Here is a 24771-nt window from a genome sequence, read left to right as displayed (position 1 = left end):
CCCCGGAGATAGGGAGGAATTGGAGGGCCCCGGTCGCCGAGCCCCAGGCACCAAACCCATCAGCTTAGTTAGAAGAGTTACCCAGTTGGGAGTGTTTCAACTTCCGGATTCACTCTCCTAGGGTTGCCTGGCACTTGGCTTTCTTTTAGGCCCTGAGTTCTGCCCATCTCTAGGCTTTGTGAAGGGGGCTTTTCCCAGCAAGATTACCCAGAGAAGAGCCTCTTAGGGTGTGTGCTTATGCCCTGCACTCACTGTCTGTGTGTGTGGTGTTTGCCTGAAATGTTTCTGGATTCTGAGTTTTAGTACTTGGGACTTTGGAGGTCTAGGGTAGGGGGGAGAGAAAGGCAAGTAACTTGGTTGTACTTGAATCTAGAGGAATACGTTTCCCCCCCCCCCCTTTTCTTTTACTGTGGTTGTAAGAAGTGAGGTTGGAATAAGATTTGATAAATCTGAGATTAAAATCTTTTAAACCCTTCTGGTGAGAGCAATATAAAAATATTGGTGTCTGAGATAATGTAAAACTGACTAGATTTCAAAATGTGTGTGTCCCTGTAAGGGAGAGCATTGTTCTTGACTTCATAATTAACTTGTTTCTGTGACCTGTTTGTGTTCATGTAATAAATAGGCTGCAAGATGGTGCAGAAACAAGTACAGGGTATTTTTATTTTTCATGCAAAATGCAGCAGAAATTGAGGTACAAAGTGCATAATATTTGTGACTTCTTTAAGTACTCTATGAACACTATTTCCTGATGTAACTTTTTTGATTATTAACCAGTTAGCTACTGGAAACTTTAAGTCAAGGGCTAAATGCAGCTTCTGTTTCAAGGAATTAATTTATTTTATTGTGGTATTAATGAAAGTGAACAGTCTTGAAGAATGAAAGGATATGTCTCCCTAGCTACAGCTAACATGTCTTGCGGCAGCTGTCATCTAAAACTCTGCTAATCCTCAAGATTTATGTAACCTGCTCATTAATGTTTTATGAAACTGTAAGGGAGCTTCTGGTTATATTTCTTCTGTTTAATGTGTGCATTGTCATGTTTTCCAAGGTTAATCTTTGTCATTTGTTCACTATCTGGTTATAACAAATGGTTGCTTAAATGTTTTGTGGTCTTCCTGCCTGTACCTGTGTCCTCATCAGCACAGAGACCGTTATAATGGGAGACAAGTTCATGCAGTCCAGCTACAATATTGTTCTGGGTATTGCTTGTAGCATAAAATGTAAACTTAAATGGGTAACCAACTTACCAGAGAAAAACAGCACTTTGTTACTCTTCCCACTCAATATTGGTCTTCCATTCCTTCATTTATTGGCCATTCTTTGTGGAAACTCTCAAAAAAATATTTGAATGATATCAAATCATGTGAACAAAATTTAAACATAAGTTGAATTAGGAGTGTGAGATCAATCATCCTTGCTGATTATCCTTAAACAGTTTTGCTTATCTCATCCTACAATGAACTTCATTAATTTATACTTGAATAAAATAGTGGCTTTAAGCATCAATGAAAACTTTGATTTGCAGAACAACGCTGTAGCAAAACTCAGAGATCACATAACAAAGAATGCTTTTTCAGGTAAGAAATGCAATTAGCATCAAGCACTTAAATCTGTTCACATTGGCAGTTCCTGAACAAAATACATTTTTCACACTGAGTTTTATTTCCTGAACTCTTAGGCCTGGTCTATACCTAAATCTTACGTCGACCTAGCTACATTGCTCAGGATTGTGGATAATTTCACACCCTGTGTGATTCAGTTAGGTTGACCTAACCCTCAGTGTTAGCATTTGTCTATACTGCTGCTGGGAGCATGCCTCCTAGCCTGGGTAGACAGACATTCGCTAGCTCTGTTTGCTGTTTTTAGCACTTTAGCTTAGTGTGGACATGATGGCAGAGATTAGCCATAAGCTTGCTCTGTTTGAGCTAGTGCTCTAAAAATAGCTCTGTGGATGTTGCTGGCAGAAGCTAGCCACCTGATTACAGACCCAGGAGGTTGGGTGCTCTTGTACTTGGGTCACTAGCTTGTGCTGCAATGTCCATGCTGCTTTTTTTTTTTAAGCATGTTAGCTTGACCCTTATACTATTTTTCTTTCCCATCTCTGCTAAGTTAGACATGTGGAAAATGAAGGTGCATCTAAACTAGAAAGTGTGTAGTCCTGTTTTCTACCCCCCCCCCCCCGACGTTCTTGTTAAACCCTGGATTTGTGCTGGAAATGGCCCACCTTGATTATCATACACATTGTAAGGAGAGTGATCACTTTAGATAAGCTATTACCAGCAGGAGAGTGGTGTGCGGGGAGGTATTTTTTCATGCTTTGTGTGTATAAAAAGATCTTCTACGCTTTCCACAGTATGCATCCGATGAAGTGAGCTGTAGCTCACGAAAGCTTATGCTCAAATAAATTGGTTAGTCTCTAAGGTGCCACAAGTACTCCTTTTCTTTTTGCTAGTAATGGGGTAAATGCTAGTGTAGGCAGCATTCAGATATCTTTTTGCCACTGTGTTGTGAAAAGGTTTTCATGGCACTATGGTAGCAGTTGCCAACCCCAGGCATTCAAAAATCATGTCTGGCCCCTAAAAAAAAAAAAAAAAAAAAATTGTTTTGCCTTCTGGTTTCTGAACCTTTGGGATTCACTCAAGTTATGTTTTCAGGCTCTTCTCTACAGCTATGAGGGCTAGAATTTTTTTTAACAAAAGCTGAAATTCTTATATAATCACTTGCATTGTGGAGTTAGAGCCTTAAAAACACTCAGTGTTCTGAGTCTTGTGATAAAACTACAAGAATTGGCAACACTGCGATGGTAAGATCTCTTGAATCCTGCATACAGTTGTTCTCATTCCATTTCCAGCACTGATACAGTACTGGAAAACCAGAACTTTCCTAATGTAGACAAAGCCTTAATGTAGTATTCTGCCTTTTTGAAAAAGTAGGTTTCAGAACCTCTGAAGTTCATTTTCAGTCTTCTGTGAAAATCCAGTCAGCTGAAAAAGGACTCATGTAAAGTATTTTGGACTATTCCTTTAAATCTAGTAAATGGTCTTTGGGCATAACCTTTGGCCCAGGCAGGTAACAACCATGTCCATGCTAGGAAAAAATAAGTATTTGTGTTCGCTTGTGGAGGTAAATTCTAGGGTTTACCTTGACATTCTAACATTAAAACTATAACTGCCTTGTCTGCTAGGATCTTAATACTTGCTAGCTAATGTTTGGTGAAGACAAGACCAATATGTTTGATAAATTACCCTAATTCTACAGTGCATTGGGGACCACTTTAGGACTGAAATGTCTACCATTCCTTGTTCTTGCAGTAGAGACAGCAGATGTTGATTAGAAAAGATTTTTCTTCCAATTTTAACTTCTGATTTTTGCTTTGATGTTCAGGAGGAGACACAGCCCTATTTACTTTAATTGATTCAGAATCTGTTCTGATAAGTTACTAACGCTTGTGAGGTTTCTAGGGGTCATCTGGCATTTCATGGAATCTGGAGAAGCTCGTAACTTTCACAGCATACTCTCTGATGTAGTCCCTGTTTGGCAGACCTTTAAGTCCATGAAAACTTGAGTCAGCTGTCAACAATCTGGGGAAAACTTTGCATCTTTATTTTTTGTATTAAAGGCTGACCAGCACATGATCCTTAATATGTAACACACTGGAGAGTTCTGATGTCTTGGAGTTACCTTGTCTGCATCAAGCTGATTCTGGGCAGTGACTTATGTCCACTCCCTCTTTCCTTCAGGCCCATTGTTTTGAAGCATTGTGATTAAAAAATATCTGAGGAAGCAGTTTCTGTAGTGGAGGACAAATGCTCTGTACACCAACAACTGACTGGGGTTGCAAATGCTACAGTCTAAATCCTCTTTCTTGTTGAAGGTCTGGAGCTGAGCAATTGTCTTCCTCAGGCTCTAGAGAGGAAACAACCTTCACAAAAAGAAAAGGAGTACTTGTGGCACCTTAGAGACTAACCAATTTATTTGAGCATAAGCTTTCGTGAGCTACAGCTCAAGTGAGCTGTAGCTCACGAAAGCTTATGCTCAAATAAATTGGTTAGTCTCTAAGGTGCCACAAGTACTCCTTTTCTTTTTGTGAATACAGACTAACATGGCTGTTACTCTGAAACCTTCTTAGTTATTCTAAAGCAGTGGTTCTCAACCAGGGGTATGCATACCCCTGGGGTTACACAGAGGTCTTCCGGGGGTACATCAGCTCATCTAGATATTTGCCAAGTTTTACAACAGGCTATATAAAAAACACAACAAAATGAGTACAAACTAAAATTTTATACAGACAGTGGCTTGTTTATGCTGCTCTATAATCTATTCACTGATATGGAAGTATAATATTTATATTCCAATTGATACTTTCCCATTTTTACCATATAATTAAGCAATTTTTCTGTAATAGTGTGCTGTGACATTTTTGTCTGATTTTGTGAGCAAGTAGTTTTTAAGTGAGGTGAAACTTGGGGTATGCAAGACAAATCAGCCTCCTGAAAGGGGTACAGACATCTGGAAAGGTTGAGAGTCACTGATTTAGAGTATTAAATCTAGGGCATTCCTGAAAAACTGTTTTGGATCTAACTTCAAAGTCAAATTCACCAGTCTTCTGATTACCAGGTGAAATCCAAGTAATTTCAAATCTTAGCCTAAAAGTTTATCTGCAGAAAGAGAGATAAAACAGCTCAGAATTGTTTCTGGGTAGCATACCTTTTCTTGAAGATTTAAAGTGGGGATTTTTGGTATGTTGGGTCCTAAACACAGCCCTTTTCTGTTCACTAATCTGTTGGTCTGTATGCCAAAAGAATCTATTAAACTGAGCTGTTTTTGTATAATATCCAATTATCTTGGGCTTCTGTGCCAGCTGGAGATCTAGAAACCACAAATGCCATCATCAGGCAGAAATTCTATATTGATGGATTGGGCCAGAAGCAATTACATAGAATATCAGGGTTGGAAGGGACCTCAGGAGGTCATCTAGTCCAACCCCCTACTTAAAGCAGGACCAATCCCCAATTTTTTGCCCCAGATCCCTAAGTGGCCCCCTCAAGGATTGAACTCACAATCCTGGGTTTAGGAGGCCAATGCTCAAACCACTGAGTTATCTCTCCCCTCCATCAGCCAATTCTGACCTCAACTCAACCACTTTTCCTAGTCAAAACAAACTAAGAGTAGATTGCAAAAAGAAAAGGAGTACTTGTGGCACCTTAGAGACTAACCAATTTATTTGAGCATGAGCTTTCGTGAGCTACAGCTCACTTCATCGGATGCATACCGTGGAAACTGCAGCAGACTGTATATAAAGTCTGCTGCAGTTTCCACGGTATGCATCCGATGAAGTGAGCTGTAGCTCACGAAAGCTCATGCTCAAATAAATTGGTTAGTGTATATAAAGTCTGCTGCAGTTTCCACGGTATGCATCCGATGAAGTGAGCTGTAGCTCACGAAAGCTCATGCTCAAATAAATTGGTTAGTCTCTAAGGTGCCACAAGTACTCCTTTTCTTTTTGCGAATACAGACTAACACGGCTGCGGCTGTTACTCTGAAACCTAAGAGTAGATTGGGAAGAGAGAAATGGCTTTTTTTTTTTTTTTTTTGGAAAGAAGTTAGTTTAACAGCTTAAAGGTGCTAAATTGTTAATCAAGTTAGCCTTGGTTCCATGCTAGGTAGATAACTTTTAAAAATTTCATTTCCTCTAATCCACACAGACCCTGAGAGATTTTGATTTTCCAAAGGCCACATGCCAAGTCAAGAGCAGAGGTGGGTCTGGAACCCAACTTTTCTAATTCTGTGTGACTAATCTGTGATACTGTCTCTCAACTTAGGGCTTGTTTACACTTGAAAACAAAGCAGTGGTTTTCAACCTTTTTTTGTTTGTGGACCCCTGAAATTTTTGAAGGGAGGCGTGGACCCCTTTGGAGATCTTAGACATAGTCTAGCTTCAGAGGCACAGCTACACCGTTTGAGTACACATTACCTATGCCAATGGAAGGGGGTTCTCCTGCTGGCGCAGGTAATCCATTTCCCTGGGAGGTGGTAGTTAGGTTAATGGAAGAATTCTTCTGTTGACCTAGCACTGTTTACACTAGGGAGTTAGCTCAGCTTAATTACATCCCTTGGGTGTGGATTTTTTGTGTTCCTGAGTGAAATAGCAGGGTCAACTTAACTTTTTAGTGTAGGCCAGGCCTGAGTCTTTCCAGTAACAGTTGACAACTTGTAGCTCTGGCTAACCTAGATGCTAAGTTAATTTCTTTAGGAGTTGTTTACCTGCGATCATAGTGAAGATAGCCTGTCTACAAAGGCATTCTTCCATCTATTTCAAAAGTAAAATTTTGTGTAGAGGCTTATGAAATTACTCTGTAGTGGAAGAGAGAGGAATGATACAAAATAGCTTCTTGTTGCACAACTGGTGAGTTGGTTCTGTTTTTGTTGGAAGCTGCCATAGAAACGTGAGCTCGAGGGAACTTTTATGTTTTACTTCTGTACCTATTTGATTCTTGATGGTATTACTTTTTCCTCATGATCTTCAAAAAAAGTTAAGTCCTTTGTAGTTGTTTAGCTGTATAGTTTTGTAACTTTTGTTTTGGACTTTTCTGATATTTGAGCTTGGTATCATTAGAATATGTAGGTGAAGCATGTGGCTTGCCAAGTAAAAAACAAGTTCCCTCAGATCAGGTTGCTATATTGACTTTTTGCTACACTCCTTCCCCCTTCTCTTTTGTTCCTCAAAGAGCTGAACTAAGTTTTCTGGAAAATCACTAAATCAACTAATTGTTTTTCCTCATGCGAACATGGTTGGTATGTAGTTGACTTGTACTGACTTCTGTGGTTTTGTGGCTGTAGAGTTCAGTATTTCTCAAGTAAGGTATTTTTGGGGGGCGGAGGAGGTTGGGTTTGTGGTCTGCTCGCTTTTCTTAACTTTGATTTAAAATCATTTTGAATCACTTTGATGGGCAATATCCTTGGTGTGTTATCGTTATATGAGGGTAGATGTGTAGGTTTCCTTTTGCAGAGTTGACATGTTTTATGGCTAACTTGCAAGTCTGCTTTACAAGACTTTCTGTTCTGTTATCTATTTTTCATTTGTGAGAAGATGTGATGAATCCCTTTACTAAACATCAGTAAGTATGTTGTAGAGTTAAGTACTTTAGAGATAATTTACTTCGTTTGTATAGTATGGGGGAATGACTAGTATTTTAGGTTAGAATTCTGTTCACATTTCTTGTTTCAAAATATGTGTACAGAAACTTGCATCTGTGTTTCATGCAGGTAACCATCTGAGACACCCAGGGAAGAGTTTAGAGACCAAAAATGAACACGCATTTGAATTCCATATGGTTCTGTAGTTAGTTGTCTAATGACTTATGAGCTGCGTTTGAGTTTAAGCCTCAGTATATGATCATAATGTACATATTTGGATCATAAATACCACTGATTTGAAGGAAGTCAGTGACTGCAGCATTGCCTTTTGCTATTCTTCTAGCAAATGTTTAAGTACTTGATTTTTTTTGTTTAAACTATTTGTTAGGATTATTTTTTCCTACTGTATAGGTAGTTGCTTTAGTTTTACATGCTGTCGTTGTACCTTTTCATAAACTGGCATCTTCAGAAACAATGATTTGTCCTGTGAGCTCTAACTGTAGTTAGATCACTCTTACTTCATCTACCTAAACTCTGTTTTTTATATTTATAACTTATTTATTTAGAAGGTTGCAAATCATTGCCAAGTAAATGTCAACCAAAACCTATTTTGCTTAGAGAAACATTGTGCAGTAATATAATCAAATCTTTCTGCTTAACATGGTGGTGTTATATTACAGTATGCCACCCAGGACACATTTCTGGTAATTTTATTAAATTGAGTGAAACTACTGACTCTACTCATATTTACTAAACCAGGTGTGTCTATCAATATTTTAAAAATTGACAGGTATGCTGGTTTTTTTTGCAGGTGAATGTACTTTGTCTGAGTACTGAACAAATAGTAATTCTTTTCTTGGGTGTATGTACTTCCACTCGGAAGCCCTAGAAAGATTACCAGAGGATACTTTGTTGTGATATCCCACCGTCTGTAATATCTGGTACAAATCACATCAATACTCTGGTCACGTCCACTACATATGCATAAAATCATCTTTTACCAGAGTTTCTTCAGCATTTATTCTCATTCCTCTTGGAGTAATTTCTGTCCAAACCACTTTCTATATTGTCATTCATATGGATGAATATGTAGGTGAAGCATGTGGCTTGCCAAGTAAAAACAAGTTCCCTCAGATCAGGTTGCTATATTGACTTTTTGCTACACTCCTTCCCCCTTCTCTTTTGTTCCTCAAAGAGCTGAACTAAGTTTTGAAACTACTGACTCTACTCATATTTACTAAGCCAGGTGTGTCTATCAATATTTTAAAAATTGTCTTTCCAGTAACAGTTGACAACTTGTAGCTCTGGCTAACCTAGATGCCAAGTTAATTTCTTTAGGAGTTGTTTACCTGCGATCATAGTGAAGATAGCCTGTCTACAAAGGCATTCTTTCAATATTTCAATATTTTAACAATTTTGTTAGGAAAGTTGTCTGCAAAACTAAAAAATTAGTTTATTTTTTGTGTTGTAGTCATCCAGAAGTCCATCACTTGTATTAAAGTCAACTTTAGTACATAAAAGAACTTAGTGCCTAACTTGAAGGTACTGATACCATTTCAGAGTGAGCCAGTTAAAGTTAGTTTTGCTATCTAAATAAGTTAGAAAAGTTTCTTTGAACGGGTGGCCAACCATATGTAGTCCAAGGCTCTCCTAGGCCTTAACATTCTGATTTTTATTTCTGTTTGCTTATGGGTTTATCTTAGTGGAACTATGATCATAATTAAAAATTGTTGCATTCAGGTAAACATCCTGAATAATCATCTCTAACAAGCCTAATTTTCTTCAGCACTTTTATACTTGATCTGACTTTGGGCCTTTAGTCCCCATGACAATGTGTAAATAGTCTCTATTGACTGGGTTAATGGGAAGTTGGGACTACTACTAGTTAAACTGAGGTACCAGTGTAAACCCACCTAAAATATAAGACATCTTGCACATCTACACGTTGAGAGCATAGGCAAGTAGTGCATCATGAGAATTCTTCAGTTTTCCTCTTTGCATTTGAGCAGCCTCAACACTCCACCATGGATCCAGTTGTAGTAAAGAAAACTCCAGAGGTTATCTGTGGATTATAGTGTCCAGGTAAGGAAAGGTCACTAGAATTTCTTCCAGTACTAAGACTCAAAATTACCCAAGGCAGTCCAAGGAAAAATAGCTATGCAGAGTGAAAGGTGGCAAGATTAATTTGGTAGAAATGTATTTTAGGTGAAATGGTAGTTCTTTTTAAAAAAAAAAAATTAATTTAAACTGTAAACTTCCTCTCAGGTAGGGAATGTGTCTGTCTGCTGTATAAATGTATAATGCTACAGAAATTTTTAACTTAAAAATGCGAAGTCTGATTCTCAGAAATGACACTTGTTGTTTGAAAACTCTTTTTAGATTAAGTTATTGACATGGACAAGATTGAACTTCATGACAGTGCCCTCACATGACAGCATGCTGTCAGAAGCAGAAAATTAAATTAAAACACATTAATTATATTAAAATACTGCTTGTATTCAACTACTGTGGATAACTGAATCTTGCTTCTGTGGACATGACACTTACATGAAGAGAAAAGGTTTTCAAAGTAATCAGGATCCAGACAGACAAGACACTAATGGCTTGTCTACACTAGTGTACTTAGCCCATGCTGAAAAATTTAGCTTAGCTTATTTCTGCCTTTAGTTTGTTTAAAATGCCATGTTTTTTAAAAGTAGGAGACTGCAATAAATATGATTTCAAAGAAAGCAGTATTTTTGTGATTGGTTCAGATAAATCAAACTGAGTCTGTTCCATGTAAATGATTAATGAAAATGCTGATCTATCAAAACTCTTTTTGGTGCTGTAGAACTCAGTTCTACCCACTTTCTTCGTAGACCCTCAGTGTGTTTGATGTATCCCATCACTATAATATTTGCCTCACAAATACTAACCAATGTAGCCACCCAAAATCCGTGTGAACTGAGAATAATCTGTCTTACAGATGGCTAAGATGTGTGCAGAGGTTAAGAGACATGGCTAAGGTTACAGAGTCTTCAACAGAACCAGGAACTGAACCTTGATCTCTTGAATGTTTACCTTAACCATAAGACCATTTTTTGTCTCCTGGTTGGTCTTGCTATGGATTGAATTACAAAAGTATAATTTCTGTGTCTCTGAAAGAGATGAGAATGTTACTTTACATGTGATGGAAGGAAGATAAATCAAGAGGTGGGGGAAAGGGAGGGAGTCTCTAAATTGCAGAGAGCTATTTGGGTCTGTTTGTGTCTCCTACCCACAGGAATTTGAACCATCAGGTGAGACAATCTCAGAAACTTGTGCCTGTGCTTTGCACCTCCTGCAGTTTACAAACCTGTCTGGGCCACTCAAGTCCACGGAAGAGGTAGGAAACTCTTGGTCTCTAACTTGTTAGATGTAGTCCTACTTCCATCTTTGCTTAGCCTCATTAAATGTGTTGAGTATTTCATGGGTTCTAGACCTACCCCATTTGACCTGGTTATTGTTATCTTTGTCTTAGCTCTGTGGAAAGGAATATAGAATCCTGGTTACTGCTAGGTATGTAAATGTTGTTTAAAAAGTTAACCATTTAAACAATTACAAAATCTTTTGTTTAAACAGTTAACCAATTAAAAGGCCGGGTAGCACAGCTGGGGCTGCTCCGGCTGGCTGGGGGTTAATGGTTAAGGCGGGTTACACAGTAAGACTAATGCTTACCGTTTAACATTTTACATCCCTAGTTACTACATGGCTTCTTAGACTGAGTCAAAATGGTCAAAGCCATTTGGTTTAGGAGAATGGCAAAGCTCTGAATATCTTTTTAGGACCTCTCCCAGAAAAACAGCACCGTCCAAAAGGGTCACTACACTTACAAGGGTCTTCCAATATCCTATCTAAAGGCCATGCTTATAACTTTTTAACAGTCTGGAATTTTCTAGTTTTTTTTCACTTCTGGACAATATGCACCTGAAGCCTCTTTTCTTCTGTCATGGCAGCTGATGTAATCACCTTTTAAGGAGATCTCTGGAACATGACTTGTCTGTAGCGAATACAGATACCAGTCTGTCGTGGGGACAGGTTCAAGTTGTCTAATTCTACAAGAAAAAAATATCCTTTTGGAGAAAAGGATGTACATAAGTTAATCAGAATTTGGGGATTGGGGGGAGGAGGTGCTTTAGTCTTCAAAGTCCTTGGTAGAGAAGACAGTACTTTAGTTTCCCTGTTTGAACAAAAGTGGGCTTCCCAGCCTATTCTACAAAGCTGGATCAATTTTCTTTCTCTGAGAAAATTGTTAAGACTAGTGTCACACCTGCGTGATCCATGCCTGTATGATCTTCTATTGCTTGAACTGAAAGGACCAGGCCTATTGGTTCAAAGGTGGTAAAGACTGGCAAAGTTCTAATATGGTCTAGCCACTAGAGCAGCATTTCTCAAATGTAGCCGCCAGCAGATTTTTTTTGTGTGGCCACCACAGCTGCCAAAGTGCCCCAAAAATCACTGAGACATTAAGTATTAAAGTTGCCTTGTAAATGCCATAAATCATAATGCGCACTCATTCCCTTCTAAGTATTATGGTACGGTGCAGGCAGAGCTTAACTACATAGGCTTGGTTTTCTTTCAAGTCACAAAGTGTATACCTTAGCTAATTACTGTTTACATCTCGTACTACTGTAGCTCTGTAGGCAACTACTGGCCAACACCATCATTGGCAAGATCACTGCATGGTGTTTGGGTAGGTTGAGATTGTTTGTGGCAGAAGGTGAAAGAGTTAAAAACATGAATGGATATAAGAAAGTTTTCCCAAAAAAATCAGTACCAGAAAATGACCCTGAATGTGATAGAGACTGTTCCAGAGGAGCCACCTGCTGCTAAGAGAGCAGAACATGGAAAGAAGAAAAACATTTCAGGACCAGTGGGAAATGCAGTTTCTTGTGTTTCTGAAGCCATCTGATTTAGTTTCCAAGTCGCAGTGTGCACTGTTTGTAAGAGAAATTCATCAAGTTAGAATTTACACAATGCAATGTCATTATAGCATTCATGCAGGGGAAGTTGAACAGAATTACTACGGTGAGTTTCAGAGGCACAAGCTGTTAAATGATGCAAAAACAGAGTTTGGAAGACCATGATGGCTCAGATTTTTGAATAATGTGGATCAGATACAAGTGGCTCCTTTTAAAGTTGCACTACTTTTGGGAAAAGCAAGGAAACCATTCAGCGATGAAGAATTTGTGAAGAAAATTGTTCTGGCCATACAACCAGAAAATATGCTTATAGAGAGATACCACTGAGCAACGACACATTGCAGAGGGAACACGAGATCTGGTGAATTTTCTACAAAATGAAATAGCTGAAAAAGTCTGAGAGCCCTTACTACAGCCTTTGCTTGGATGAGAGCCTTGATGTCACAAGGAATCCCAAGATAATCATATGCACTCTCTTTTTTGACTGATTGCCATTGTTTTTCTGAAGGTGTTTTATGTCAGTTGAGTCTCCATGACAGGCTAACTAGCAAACGCATTTTTAGGCGAGAATGGAGGAGTGCCCCCATTCACTTTGACAATCTGTGCAGCTTGACAGCTGCTGGGGCAGTAGTTTTGCAAGGTACATGAGTAGGGGTGCTGAACCGCTTCCAAGAAAGTTCAAACTTTTTTTGTTATAGTGTTTTGCCCACCAAGAAGTACTTGCCATCAAGGCTTCAATGAAAAGTTTTGAACACAGTTTCACTGGAACTGTCCCAAAAGTTGCAAGATCCAGAAGTACATGGTTGTATGCTCCTTTTGAAAAAGTTTTTACCAAAGCTTGCTTTCTTGAATCTGGAGCTTCAGAAACCTCAGCAAATGATATTTGACAGTACTGAAATAATACATTCAGAATGACAATTGCTGACATTGTCCCGCATCTACAAGAGGAACAGGACTTTTCAGTTTTTTATGAGCTTGGTCAGTTTCTCAGCTGTCAGGATGAGAATGTGAGCGAAAGCTCTAACCGAATACAGAGGATCTTGAAAATAGTTTCAGTGAGAGAAACTCTTTTCATCAGTACCCCTTTCTGACTGACGCATTCAGCAATTCTGGTTCAGGTTTTTTGGCTGCAAACAAGCTGTCTTGCATGACAGATTGCTTAAATCCAAAGAGTCTAAGGAAGCTAATCTTGGGTACCTCATGTTGCCAAATGCACAATGATGCAAGAATGAAAACATACTTCAGTCAGCCTGGTGTTACAGTAGAGGAGCTCTGGAGTAATGTGTACCTGTTTGAGGACACCCACAGGGCCCTAGCTAAAGTTGCTTTGCTTTTCTTGTCCCTGTTTTCTGCTACTCTAGAACTCCTGCATTAGAGGACAAAGAGCTACCATGTTTTAGCATGGGATGCACAGGGAAATCAAATCACTGATACTACACATGTCAACGTCACTTTTGAAAATGATAAAACTAAAAATGTGGGTAATTAAGTGTCCTTTGGTGAGACTCCTTCCTCCCCCGCCCCCCATTTGTAATATCAAAGATGCCTAATGGGACATGCATGGGTTTGAGCACTAGTAACGGGCGTTGTTTTGGAGCATATTCCTCCCCCTATGTGCTCCTGGTGAATGTGACACTCGTTAGATTTCCTTTGTTAGTAGGACAGGTTTGTATGAATAATTCTCTCTTCCCAAAGCCCCCAGGGAATAAAGATAATCTTCCGCCATGCCCCTTGAAATCTCATAGATGCTCCTTGTACCCAAGAGTAATTTTCTCTTGCCATTTCCCCAAGTACCTTGTCCCAGTTCTTAATTCCTTCTAAACAAAGCTGGGAGTGAAGACTTGCTATTGCTTCTGTACTCTTAGCTCTGGTCTACACAGGGGCTGGGGTCGATCTAAGTTATGCAACTTCAGCTATGTGAATAATGTAGCTGAAGTCGATGTACTTAAATCGACTTACCGTGGGGTCTTCAACGCAGTGAGTCGACTGCTGCCGCTCCCCCGTCGACTCAGCCTGCGCCTCTCGCGGCGCTGGAGTACCAGAGTCGACGGGAGAGTGCTTAGGGGTCGATATATTGCGTCTATACTAGACATGATAAATTGATCTCCGCTGGATCGATCGCTGTCCGCTGATCCAGCGGGTAGTGAAGCCATACACTTACTGAGCCTGGCTGCTCAGTACTACCAGACTATGTTGCTAACACTGCTTTGCCAGCTGAGTGGAGGGGTCAAGAGAAGTCTAGAGGCTCTGCTGTACCCTGGCTTTATTTTCCTCCTAATTGTATGGACACCTGTCTGATCTTGCTCCTTTCTCTGGCTTCTGTGGGGATATAAGGCCTGATGTGCACCTAAAAATTAGATTGACCTAGCCAGGGTGGATTTGATTTAAATCAATTTGATTTAAATCATGATTTAAATCACTAGTCAGGAAGACTCGATTTAATCATGGATTTCTACATAAAAGTGCATTCTTGTTGGTTGTTATAACCTTAATACATATTCTTCACAACTCAAATGTCGGCTTCATTTTTAGAAGGTACACACTGTACGTTTTTAAAGTGATTTATTTTGAAAACTTTTCAGATTAGTTTTACAGCTATATCAGAAAATGAATGATTGGTTATTTCAATTACCAAAGGTAATTGAAGCAGATATTTATGAAGTCATTGGGAGGTGAACTATCTCCAATTCAACAGGCTAATCATTAACATTTGGAGGATTTTCTTACCATGCTGTATTAGGAGGAGAACATCACCAGACAGACATTTAAATTTTTATTTAACTAAAACAACATTATGTATTCTGGATTTTTTTCTTCAACAGCAAACATAATATAACAAGCATATGAATTTTTGAATTTAGTTAAACATTCAAGTTTTTTTAAATTAGGTTTGTTTTTGTTAACTAGTTAAATGAAGAAATAGTTAAAAAAACAACAAAAAACCAAAAAATTAAATAGACTGTCAGCCAGGTCAACATGAGAAACTTAAAATATTGGCTTCTGCAGCTAACTCGATCATCTTCACCTTCATTTTCCTGTTTGTTCATAATCTGGAAAAGAAAAACAAGCTCTCCTGCTTTTTCAGGTCCCAAACGGTTTCTCAATTTGGAATGAATTAGTTCAAAGGAAGAAAATATTCTTTCTACACCGGCAGAAGAAGCTACTGCTGTTCAAAGTGAGATTATCACATCAGCCGTCTCTGAATCCAAGTGCTTAAGTGACTTCCACCGGTTTACTGGTGTGACTTTCTTAGCATATATTTTTTGAATGGTTCACCCTTTGCTCTGAAGTTTATTATAGTTGGCATTATGGAGGGATGATTGCTGGATGTCCATGTCATAGCCAACTCCTCTTCTTCAGCAGTTAAGGTTTGACCCTGGTACTGAGTATTGAGAATATTTGCAAGAAAATGAGCTGGAGATAGTGCTTGTCCCATTTGGTTTTTTTAGTGCTTGTAATTTAACTCTGTCATTGCATATTTCTCTTTTTAAGATCTCATTCAGTTCTTTCCAAATTTCAACAGCATCATCAATAAAACAGCTATTTCCCTGCATTTTGTTCAAGGCTACAGAAATAGGCTTTAGGATACTCAGCATGTGTTCAACATTTCTCTTAAGCCCAATGTTGAGAACTTTGGCTGTGACAGTGCCATCTATTTTTTTCACGATTTTTGGTTCACAAACTGTCATCAGATTAGGCCAATTCTTGATCTAGTGCTCAACACAGTCCACTACTGAGTTCCATCACATGTCTTGTGGGAGAGTTACCTTGGTTCCTCCACTTTTTTCAGAGCAACTGCTGCAAAATGGTTGTTACGGAAGTATTTTGCAATTTCAACAACATTAGTCTTTATTTCTGGAACACTGAAGTCTTTGGCTAGGAGGTGCATCAGATGAGCGCTGCAACCGTATGTTATTAGCTTGGGACTCTCTTCTCATCTTGGGTGCATTGTCTGTGACCAAGCTGCGTACGAGACATTTGAATTTTTTTTCCACAGTTTGTTATAGCTTTTACTGCTACTTCTTGTAAGTATTCTCCTGTGTGTGCATTTCCTGATGTATCAATTGTTTCTGTAAGGAAGATATTCCCTTCTGTTGTCACATAAGCACATACAACAGAATCATTGTGGACTTTACTTCACCCATCAAGACTCAGGTTAACAATTTCACCCTCTAGACCTTTTGCACACTGCTCAATTTCTCTTTCATACACTTTATCCAGCAATTTGCCTGCGACATCTGCTTTGTTGGGTGGACTGTATCCCGGTCTTAATGACTGAACCATGTTAATGAAGTGTGGGTTCTCAATCATACGGAAAGGAGAGTTTGTTGCATAAACAAACCAGGTAATTTTTTCAACAATTACCTCTTTTTGTAATCTGCTGGTTCTTATCACAAACTTATCTCTGTTTCCGGATGATGGAGATTTTTTTTTTTTTTTTTTGCTACAGGTGATATACTGTGGCTATGTGACATACATGATGTGACTGAAACACTATCTTTGGCAGATAACTCTGAAACTAGAGAAAATGATGGTGATCTTGAAGGTGGATAGTTTTCAGAATCCTGTATGTTGAGGATGGATTCTCCTAAACAAAATAAGTCAATGCAGTTATTTAATTATTACCATTCTGTTCATTTAGTATTACTCATTGCATTCACTGGCACTCAGTACTACTTTAAAGGTGAAATTGTAAAAGGAAGATCTGCCTATTTCAGCTATTTATTTTTTTTATCACAACTGCATCTAAAATGACAGTACCACAGGGTAACAACTATATTTTTTGCTCAAACATGAGAATTCAAGAATTAGTCCAGAAGGAAGACAGGCAGTCCTTAAGAAGTATGAAATTAAAAAAAAAAAAAGTTTACCAACCTGAAGATCCTGCATGTTCAGACATGTTCCTTTCATTATCTTCAACGCAGCTTCCTCCTGAGAAGGAACATGTTTCGTTTGGGCAACCAGGCCTTGCATTTCTTTGTTGCACTGTTTGCATTTTGCACACATACCTGTCTTACCCACACCTAGATGAACTTCATTTAAATTATTCCCAAACTGGGTCTCTTTTACAGCCTGCTGCCATTATAGGTTTTCCCTTTTAGTGAGAGAATGGTATGATAGATCTCAAATCAATGAAGGCTACATTGAGAAAGACCTCAAGACTTCTGGAATGTGCTGCTCAAACAGTTTCACTTTTGTTTCTACTGCCATCACTAGACTTCTCTTTGTCCAGATCTATTCCGGCTCCAACAATCTTCTATTCATTGAACTTTTTTTGAAACTTTGCACTTTTAGAGAGGTAAGGGATTGACTCTGTGTACACAAATTTGCAGAGGGACAGTAGGGTTGAGGTCTGTTATTTCTCACTTCTATATATTAGTTATTGATTTATTTAAAAACATTGTTGCTGTTAACAAGCATATTATCTCTGGAGGCACAAATCCCAGTTTGAGAACTGCAAAATTAAGCATCTCTGATATCTTCTAGATGGAGCACTAAGTCCCATTGGGTAGCTAGAAAGATTAACCTAAATCTATACAGAAGCCCCTGGAATCCCATAAGATTGGGTCCCTAGTCCATGAACTATTGGAACTCATTTACAAAACTTTTCTTAAACATTACATGAATATATTCTCATGTTATAGAATTAGAAAGTATAATTGATATTCCATTGAGATATCTTTGAGCTATAATATATCTTTATCTTAGGTTTTTTTCCTCAAAGCATTTTATTAAAAAAAAATGGATTTTTATTCACCCTAGACCTAGCTACATTATGCAGAGCTGTGAAAAATTTTGTGCCCTGTGCTACGTATTTGGGTCAACCTAACCCCTGTTGTAGATTCAGCTAGATCTACAGAAGAAGTCTTCTGTTTACTGAGCTACTGCCTCTTGGAGAGGGGGATTTCCTACATCAACAGAAAACCTCTTCTGTGGACGTAAGAAGCATCTATACGACAGCTGCAGTGCCATAACTGTGCTATTGTAGTGTACGCATACCCTTAGAGGGTTAAATGCTTTCCTTGGCTCCTATAGATATTCTGGTGGTTGGGAGCTGTGCTGTTGGTTCCCATCCCAGGCACGTACAGTACCCATAAACATTGCATGACAGTCTTTCTAAAAAAACAAAACAAAAACTTTGGATATAGGAGCCCAATTTCAGGCATGTGGGTTTTCATGATTGTCTAGAAAGTCATGTGCTACCATGACATGAAGATTAAAGGCTTGTCTACACAAACGCTTAATTTGTAGTGAGCTGGGCTGTAACTCTATCCCACACTAACTTGCCGCACACTAAGTGTCAACGTGGACCCTATAGATACCCGCTAAAAGGTCGCTAGAGGACTTTGATCTACTCCTGATTAAAGTGCAGTACAGAACTTTTAGTGTGCAGCAGCCTGGTCCATGTGGCACTTAGGGTATGTCTACACTTAAACTGCAACAGCAGCACAGCTGCAGCACCATATTTGTGCCTTTGTAATGTAGACATACCCTTAGGCAGCTCTTCAGTGTAGACATTACTGGACACACACTGACAGGAGGCATTCTCCTGTCAGTGTAGGTAATCCACCTCTCTGAATGGGGATAGCTTGGTCGACAGAAAAATTTTTCTGTTGATCTAGCGCTGCCCACATTGTGGGTTAGGTTAGCATAGCTATATTTCTCAGGGGTGTGAATTTTTGTAAGTTCCCAGTGCAGACCAGCCCTTAGTGTGTGGGAGGCTAGTGTGGGGGTAGAGTTACACGCCATCTTGCTGTGAACTAAGAGCTGGTTTACACTGGGAATTTACATTGTCATAGCTGTGTGTCTCAAGGGGATGAAAAATCTAAACCCCTGAGAGAGGTAGCTATCCTGACCTAACCCCTAGTGTATACAGTGCTAGGTTGATGGAAAAATTATTCTATTGCCTTAGCTACTGCTTCTCAGGGAGTTGAATTTCCTGTGCTGAAAGGAAAACCCCTTCAATTGGCATAGATAGTGTCTATGCTGAAGTGCTGAGGGTATGTCTGCATTACAAAGGCACAACTGTAGGGCTGCAGCTATGTCATTCTAGTGCTATATAATAGACACTTACTACTTTGATAGGTTCTTTTTGTCAATGTAGCTGATCCATGTCTCTGTGGGGGGGCACGGCTTGGAATTCCGCCACTGCCAGGGTGGGGTGCGGCCTGGGGTTCCGTTGTTGCTGCTGCTGCTCTGGGTGTGGGGTGTGGGGTGGTGGGCCGGGGCGCTGCTGCTGCTCCCAGACCACTGCTCCAGGGCAGTGCCCAGGAACAGCTGCATGGGACCATCTGAGCAGCAGCCGGTGCGGCTGTTCCTGGGGCCACCTCACCTACTCCTGCAGCCCTGGGGTCAGCTGCACTGGCCACTGCAGAAATCATGGAGGTCCTGGAAACTCATGGAATCCGTGATTTCCGCGACCTCCATGAAAGACTTGCAACCTTAGTTACAGTTAACAATAGTTACTAAAAAAAAAAAGGCCAGACGAATATGACCCTTATTGTTCCCTCATGAAAAACAAAGGTCTCTTCCAGCTGTAGGGAAGAAAGCTGGATAGAGACCTGGAAAAAGTCTCTCTAGTATAGTACATGTTCTGAAATGCCAAATGTATTGGCCCTAAATTCCTCCTCAACTACAGTGCAACAAAGTACAGAACATGCTATGAGGTGTAATATTGCAAAATTACTTAAGAGGAAACAGCTGTTTAACCTTCTTCTGTGTGTCATGCTTATTCCTTATGGTAGAACAAAACTAACATTTTGCTGGCAGGTTTCAGAGTAGCAGCCGTGTTAGTCTGTATCTGCAAAAAGAAAAGGAGTACTTGTGGCATCTTAGAGACTAACTCATGCTCAGATAAATGTGTTAGTCTCTAAGGTGCCACAGGTACTCCTTTTCATTTTGTTGGCAGTTGACTGACTCCCTGTGACACTTATTTGCCAAGGACTTTCAAAATAGAGAACCTTTCTTAATCTTGCATGTGAAGTTTCAGATACAGCAGTGTTTCTTCACCTGTACTAGCTTCTTTAAATTTTCTGTGAATAGCAGAAGCTTTGCCTGTGGCCCTGGGCACAAGGGCTAATATCTATTGGGGGTGGGGCAGAGAGAATACTCTTGCTTACAGTAAACTAATCATTCTTGTTTTCAGCAGTGCCTCCCATGTTCTAGTTCTTTTTCAAGCATAAAAAGCATGGCCCCTGTCCGAAAGAACTTATAGTCGAAAAGACAAATGGTAGGGGAAGGGTCTGTCTTGAATATCTGAGGTCAGGTCAACATTAAAAAGTTAGATTGACTCAGCTACATTGCTCAGGGTTGAAAAATCCACACGCCTGAGTGAGGTAGTTAAACTGACTAACTGCTGGATCAACAGAATTATTCCGTCAATTTAGGTGCTGCCTCTTAGGGAAGTAAATTACCTATGCCAATGGGAGAACCCCTCTTGTCACTGTAGTGAGTAGCTACATTGAAGTGCTACAGCAGTGCAGTTGTGCTGCTATAGTGGTTTCAGTGTAGAGAGAGCCTGAGATCTGATAAAATTAAAACTGAGTCATGGTTGTTGAGTCCCCTTTATAATGATGAGCTTAGAAACATCCTTTTGTAAGGGATTGGCGAAACATCCCTTTCTAGGTCTAAAATGCAACTATCTGTTGATCTGTAAAAGCAACTGGTTTTGCTTCCTCACCCTCTAGTAAACAAATGGCCGTAACTCCTTTTTACAAGGGTTTGATTCTCCATATTTTCTAAACTCTTGAAGCTCTTTTCTTTCTCAACTCAGTAGAGTTGCTCACTCTTTATCTTGAGAGTCCTCCTTGGTTACAGTTGAGTGTCAAGATACGTCTACATTTAAACTGCTACTGCGGCACACCTATAGTGGTTTAAGTGTAGACCCTGCCTATGCTGACAGGAGGGGTAGGGTCTTGGGACCCTTACTAAAGTTCCTGCAGGTCGATGGAAGATTTCTTCCTTTGGCCTAGCACTACCTACATGGGGGTTAGGTTGCCGTAGTTGCATCTCTCAGGATGTGGATTTTTCAAACCCTGAGAGAAGTAGCTATGCCAATGTAAGTTACCAGTGTAAACCAGCACACTCACTCCATTATAAATTCAATTTTGCCACTTCCAAAGTCTTGAATAATGTGGCTGAGCTTCTAGTCTTAACTTTAGCTTAGTGACTCTTTGCCTGGGATCTATTTTTTCCAAGAGCTGTTGCATAGAAGTCAGGAGGTTCTGGTGAATAAGGGTGCACCTGAGCTTCTGCCACTAGTAGGTCGGTGGTGAAAAACCTACAGCAGGCATTGTTTGCCTTTTCCCACCTCCACACTGTTTAAAGGCATTCTGCAAAGGAATAAACAAAACTGGGCTTTTGCCTTTTTTTGCTTTATTGTACATAAAGGAGATCTGGAAAGTTTTTCCTCTTCAAACTTTCTGCTTTTCCAATATTAGAAATGCATATCTTACCTATCCTAGAACATTTTGGAAGAAACTAGAAAGATTATGGCAACACAGCTACCAAAGAAGTGAAACCAGAATTTATTGTAAGGGGAACTTATTTTTCTCTGGACTGTTCAAAACTTTTTAAATTAAGTTGGTGGTAAACATTAAGGATTCAACAATCTTGCCCATTCGATTAACAGTACTGCTTATTGCTCATTTTTGAATCATCCAGTATGTTCTCAGGCAAGAAGAAAATGCTGGTTATGCTTGATTTATTTAAAAGGGGGAAAAACAACCTTTTTATAATTGCAGAAGCAAAACCCCACAAACCTGGTTTATTTTGTTGCAGGTAACCTTTAAAAATCTTTGATTCTCAAGGTAGCTTGCAAATGATTCAGAATTCTTTTTTGATATACAGCACAGGGATATTTTCTTTCTATTACTTTAGGATGAACCATATGGCTGAAAGCAAGTACAGGATGAATTTAAAATCACATCTACAGGACCTATATTGGACATGGTTCACTGAAACTATACTCAGTTAAAACTCCACCCAGTTGTTACAAGTTATATTAATATTGGTAATATAACACAAACTGTAATCACTTTTTACATATCCCCGTAATCTAAAACAGACATTCTCAAACTCTAAAGTGGTGCTTCACTTTCTAATGATAGTGTGACAGGTTCCCCTGGGTGTGCCACCTGGAACTGGGATACCACTGAGCCCTCTGACCTACCAGCCTGGGCTCCTTCTCACGCTGTTCTGATGCGACAAGTTGCAAAGCCCTCCAAGCTTTCACTTCCATCAGCATTCACACAGGTAGGGATACACCCAGCTGCAGTCAAATGCGGGCTATCTAACCACCAGCCTAGGATCTCAGAGCAGTACCATTCTGCTCTGGCCAGTATATGGGTTTAACACCCGGTCTACCTCTCCCTCAATATGAAGAGGACTATGCACACTTGAGGTAACCAAGCTGAGATTTTCCCCAGACACCTTAATCAAATGCACACTGGTTTGGATTAAAACATAAAATAAGTTTATTAACTACAAAAGGGTAGATTTAAAATGATTATAAGTGATAGCAAACAGATCAAAGCAGTTTACCTAGTAAATAAACAAAACCACAAACTCATCTTAACATACTTGATAGGTAGGATATGAATTAGCAAATTCTCACCCTGAGAGATAAACAGACTGGCAGATTTTTAGGGCATACGCTGCCTTGGCTTTTCAGATTGGGTTTCCCAGGTTTTCATACACAAGCTAGAAATCCCTTTAGTCTGGGGACCATCAATTCCCTCAGTTCAGACTTTATTCCTCAGGTGTTTCCAGGTATGTTTTTTTGTAGAGAGAGTGAGGTCCCCCCATGATGTCATTTCCCCCCTTTTATATCGTCCCACTTGCTGGAAAGCTATTCTGCTGTGACCTGGGTCAAATAGTTCCCATTGTGTAGTTCTATCTCTGAGAGGTTTCTGTTGTACACAGTTCCTGGGGTAATCCTTGTGTTTGTGTGCATTTCCTCAATAAGCCATTAACATTGTTTGGCCTTTTTACTGTTATACCTGAAAGGCTGCTTGTGGGTGTTTTCAGCCTTGCAACATGTTTCAGTAACACATACATAGCCTAACTTCACGTACGACAATAGCACATACAATCCAATTAGATATTACTATCTAGCAGATCAGGACTTTTAGAATTACACTTCACAAGGCATACTTTGTATAAGACATACCCTAATTACATGACAGTGGTGAATATTGGAGTGTCAGGGTGTCACGGATGGCTTTTCCTCACGCCCATAAATTTGCACTGACAGCTAAAAATTAATAAATTCTTCCTTAATACCGTTTTGCCATGTAGGCAGTTGCTGGACACACATGAGACTGAACAGAGGTGGTCCATGAGTTTGCATATGAGATGTTGGCCATAACGTGAATAAGTTGGATAAGCCTTGATTTAAAATAACTGCCTGACCTATTCACCCTGCCTGGCATGATCACTGAAACGTCATGTTTTTGTGTTTGAAGTTTTATGTATCTAAATATTTGCTCTGCACAGTTTTTTGGAGTGCATCAAAACTAGATATCAAAGAAGAATTACTCTGTCAACCTAGTCATCGCCTCTGAGGAAGATGGATTTCCTATGCTGATGGAAGAACTCCTCCCGTCTGTGTAGTCAATATCTACACTGAAGCGCTACAATGTAGCATTTCAAGTGTAAACAAGCCCTAGGAGAAAGTAACTTCAATCTGCAAAATGGGGATAATCCTTTCTTCCATTGTCTGTCTTTTCTACTCAGATATAAGACAGACAAAAGTAAGTTCTTAATGGCAGACTGCCTCTTCTTTTGTGTTTGTACAGTATTTAGCACAATGGGTGCTGATCTCAACTGGAGCCTCAAGGTACTATCATAATCTTAATTTTAATCTTAAAACCTTCTCCCACCCCAACTTGAAATCAATCTTTATGGATACAGCAGCTGAGTCAGAGCTCTGCTTAGAGAAGGCTAGCAGCCAGCAATTGCAACTCTCAAATGTGCCCAAGGATATATGGGTACAACACACTTTGTCGTGTTGCAGTCAGTTCATAAAATGGCTCAGATTGCTGCATCCATTTGACTGTTAGAGATAATAAACTCTAATTCTTCTTCTAATCTTAGTCCCATCTGTGCAGGGTCAGCTGTTCGAGTCCTTCTCCATTCCTTTCTGTCTTGAAGCTGTTGTTGGAAAAGCCACAGCTAATCAAACTAATGCTTAACTCTGAGACCTCTAATTCATTAGACAAAAAATGGAAAAATAACTGCTTTGTAAGCATAACAAATGACTGCAGCAAGTCTTGTAAGATTCTCCCAAGTTATCTCTTGGCCTTTAGCAACAGGTAAACACCTTGATGTAATAGCCCTTTTTTGTAGTGCATGGGCATCATGTTATCACATAACTCTTATCTTAGTAACAAATGGAATGTAGACTCTATCATGGTGGTTAATTGCCAATAAGACCTGCCAGTAGAGAACAGAGTTTCTGAAATGCGTAGCAGTTGTTCCTTGTAGACAGCTCTGGCATGGATACATAAGGCAAAAATGAGCCTACTTGGTTTTAATTAAGTCTTGGAAGTTTCAGAGCTAACTTCTCTTTTAGTGGAGCAATTGGCAATGTCTATCTTGAGGTGCTAATCAATTTTAGCACTTGAAGCAGAAGTATGATACATCAATTGCACACTCTACAGAGTGCACCATGTGTGTTAGGTGTGAAGGA

General features: G+C 39.5%; 1 protein-coding gene across 10 annotated transcripts in view; it reads left to right on the top strand.

The window, feature by feature from the left end:
* The window catches only part of LOC125638864 (protein numb homolog), a 273102-nt gene that overhangs the window by 116301 nt on the left and 132030 nt on the right, over nt 1-24771 (top strand). For 5 of the 10 annotated variants that reach the window (XM_075129668.1, XM_075129673.1, XM_075129671.1 and 2 more), the window contains one exon: nt 10403-10504. The exons of 3 other annotated variants lie outside the window; for them this stretch is intronic. The gene's annotated coding sequence lies outside the window, so the exon portion shown is untranslated. Of the gene's footprint in view, nt 1-10402; nt 10505-24771 lie in introns of those variants that run through there. 2 more of the 10 variants (XR_012668961.1, XM_075129669.1) reach the window with 2 other exon arrangements.

The sequence above is a fragment of the Caretta caretta genome, chromosome 6 (assembly GCF_965140235.1).
Source record: "Caretta caretta isolate rCarCar2 chromosome 6, rCarCar1.hap1, whole genome shotgun sequence".
Taxonomy (NCBI): Eukaryota; Metazoa; Chordata; order Testudines; family Cheloniidae; genus Caretta; species Caretta caretta.
Note: the sequence above shows the minus strand (reverse complement) of the source record. Positions and strands in the feature narration are given on the sequence as shown.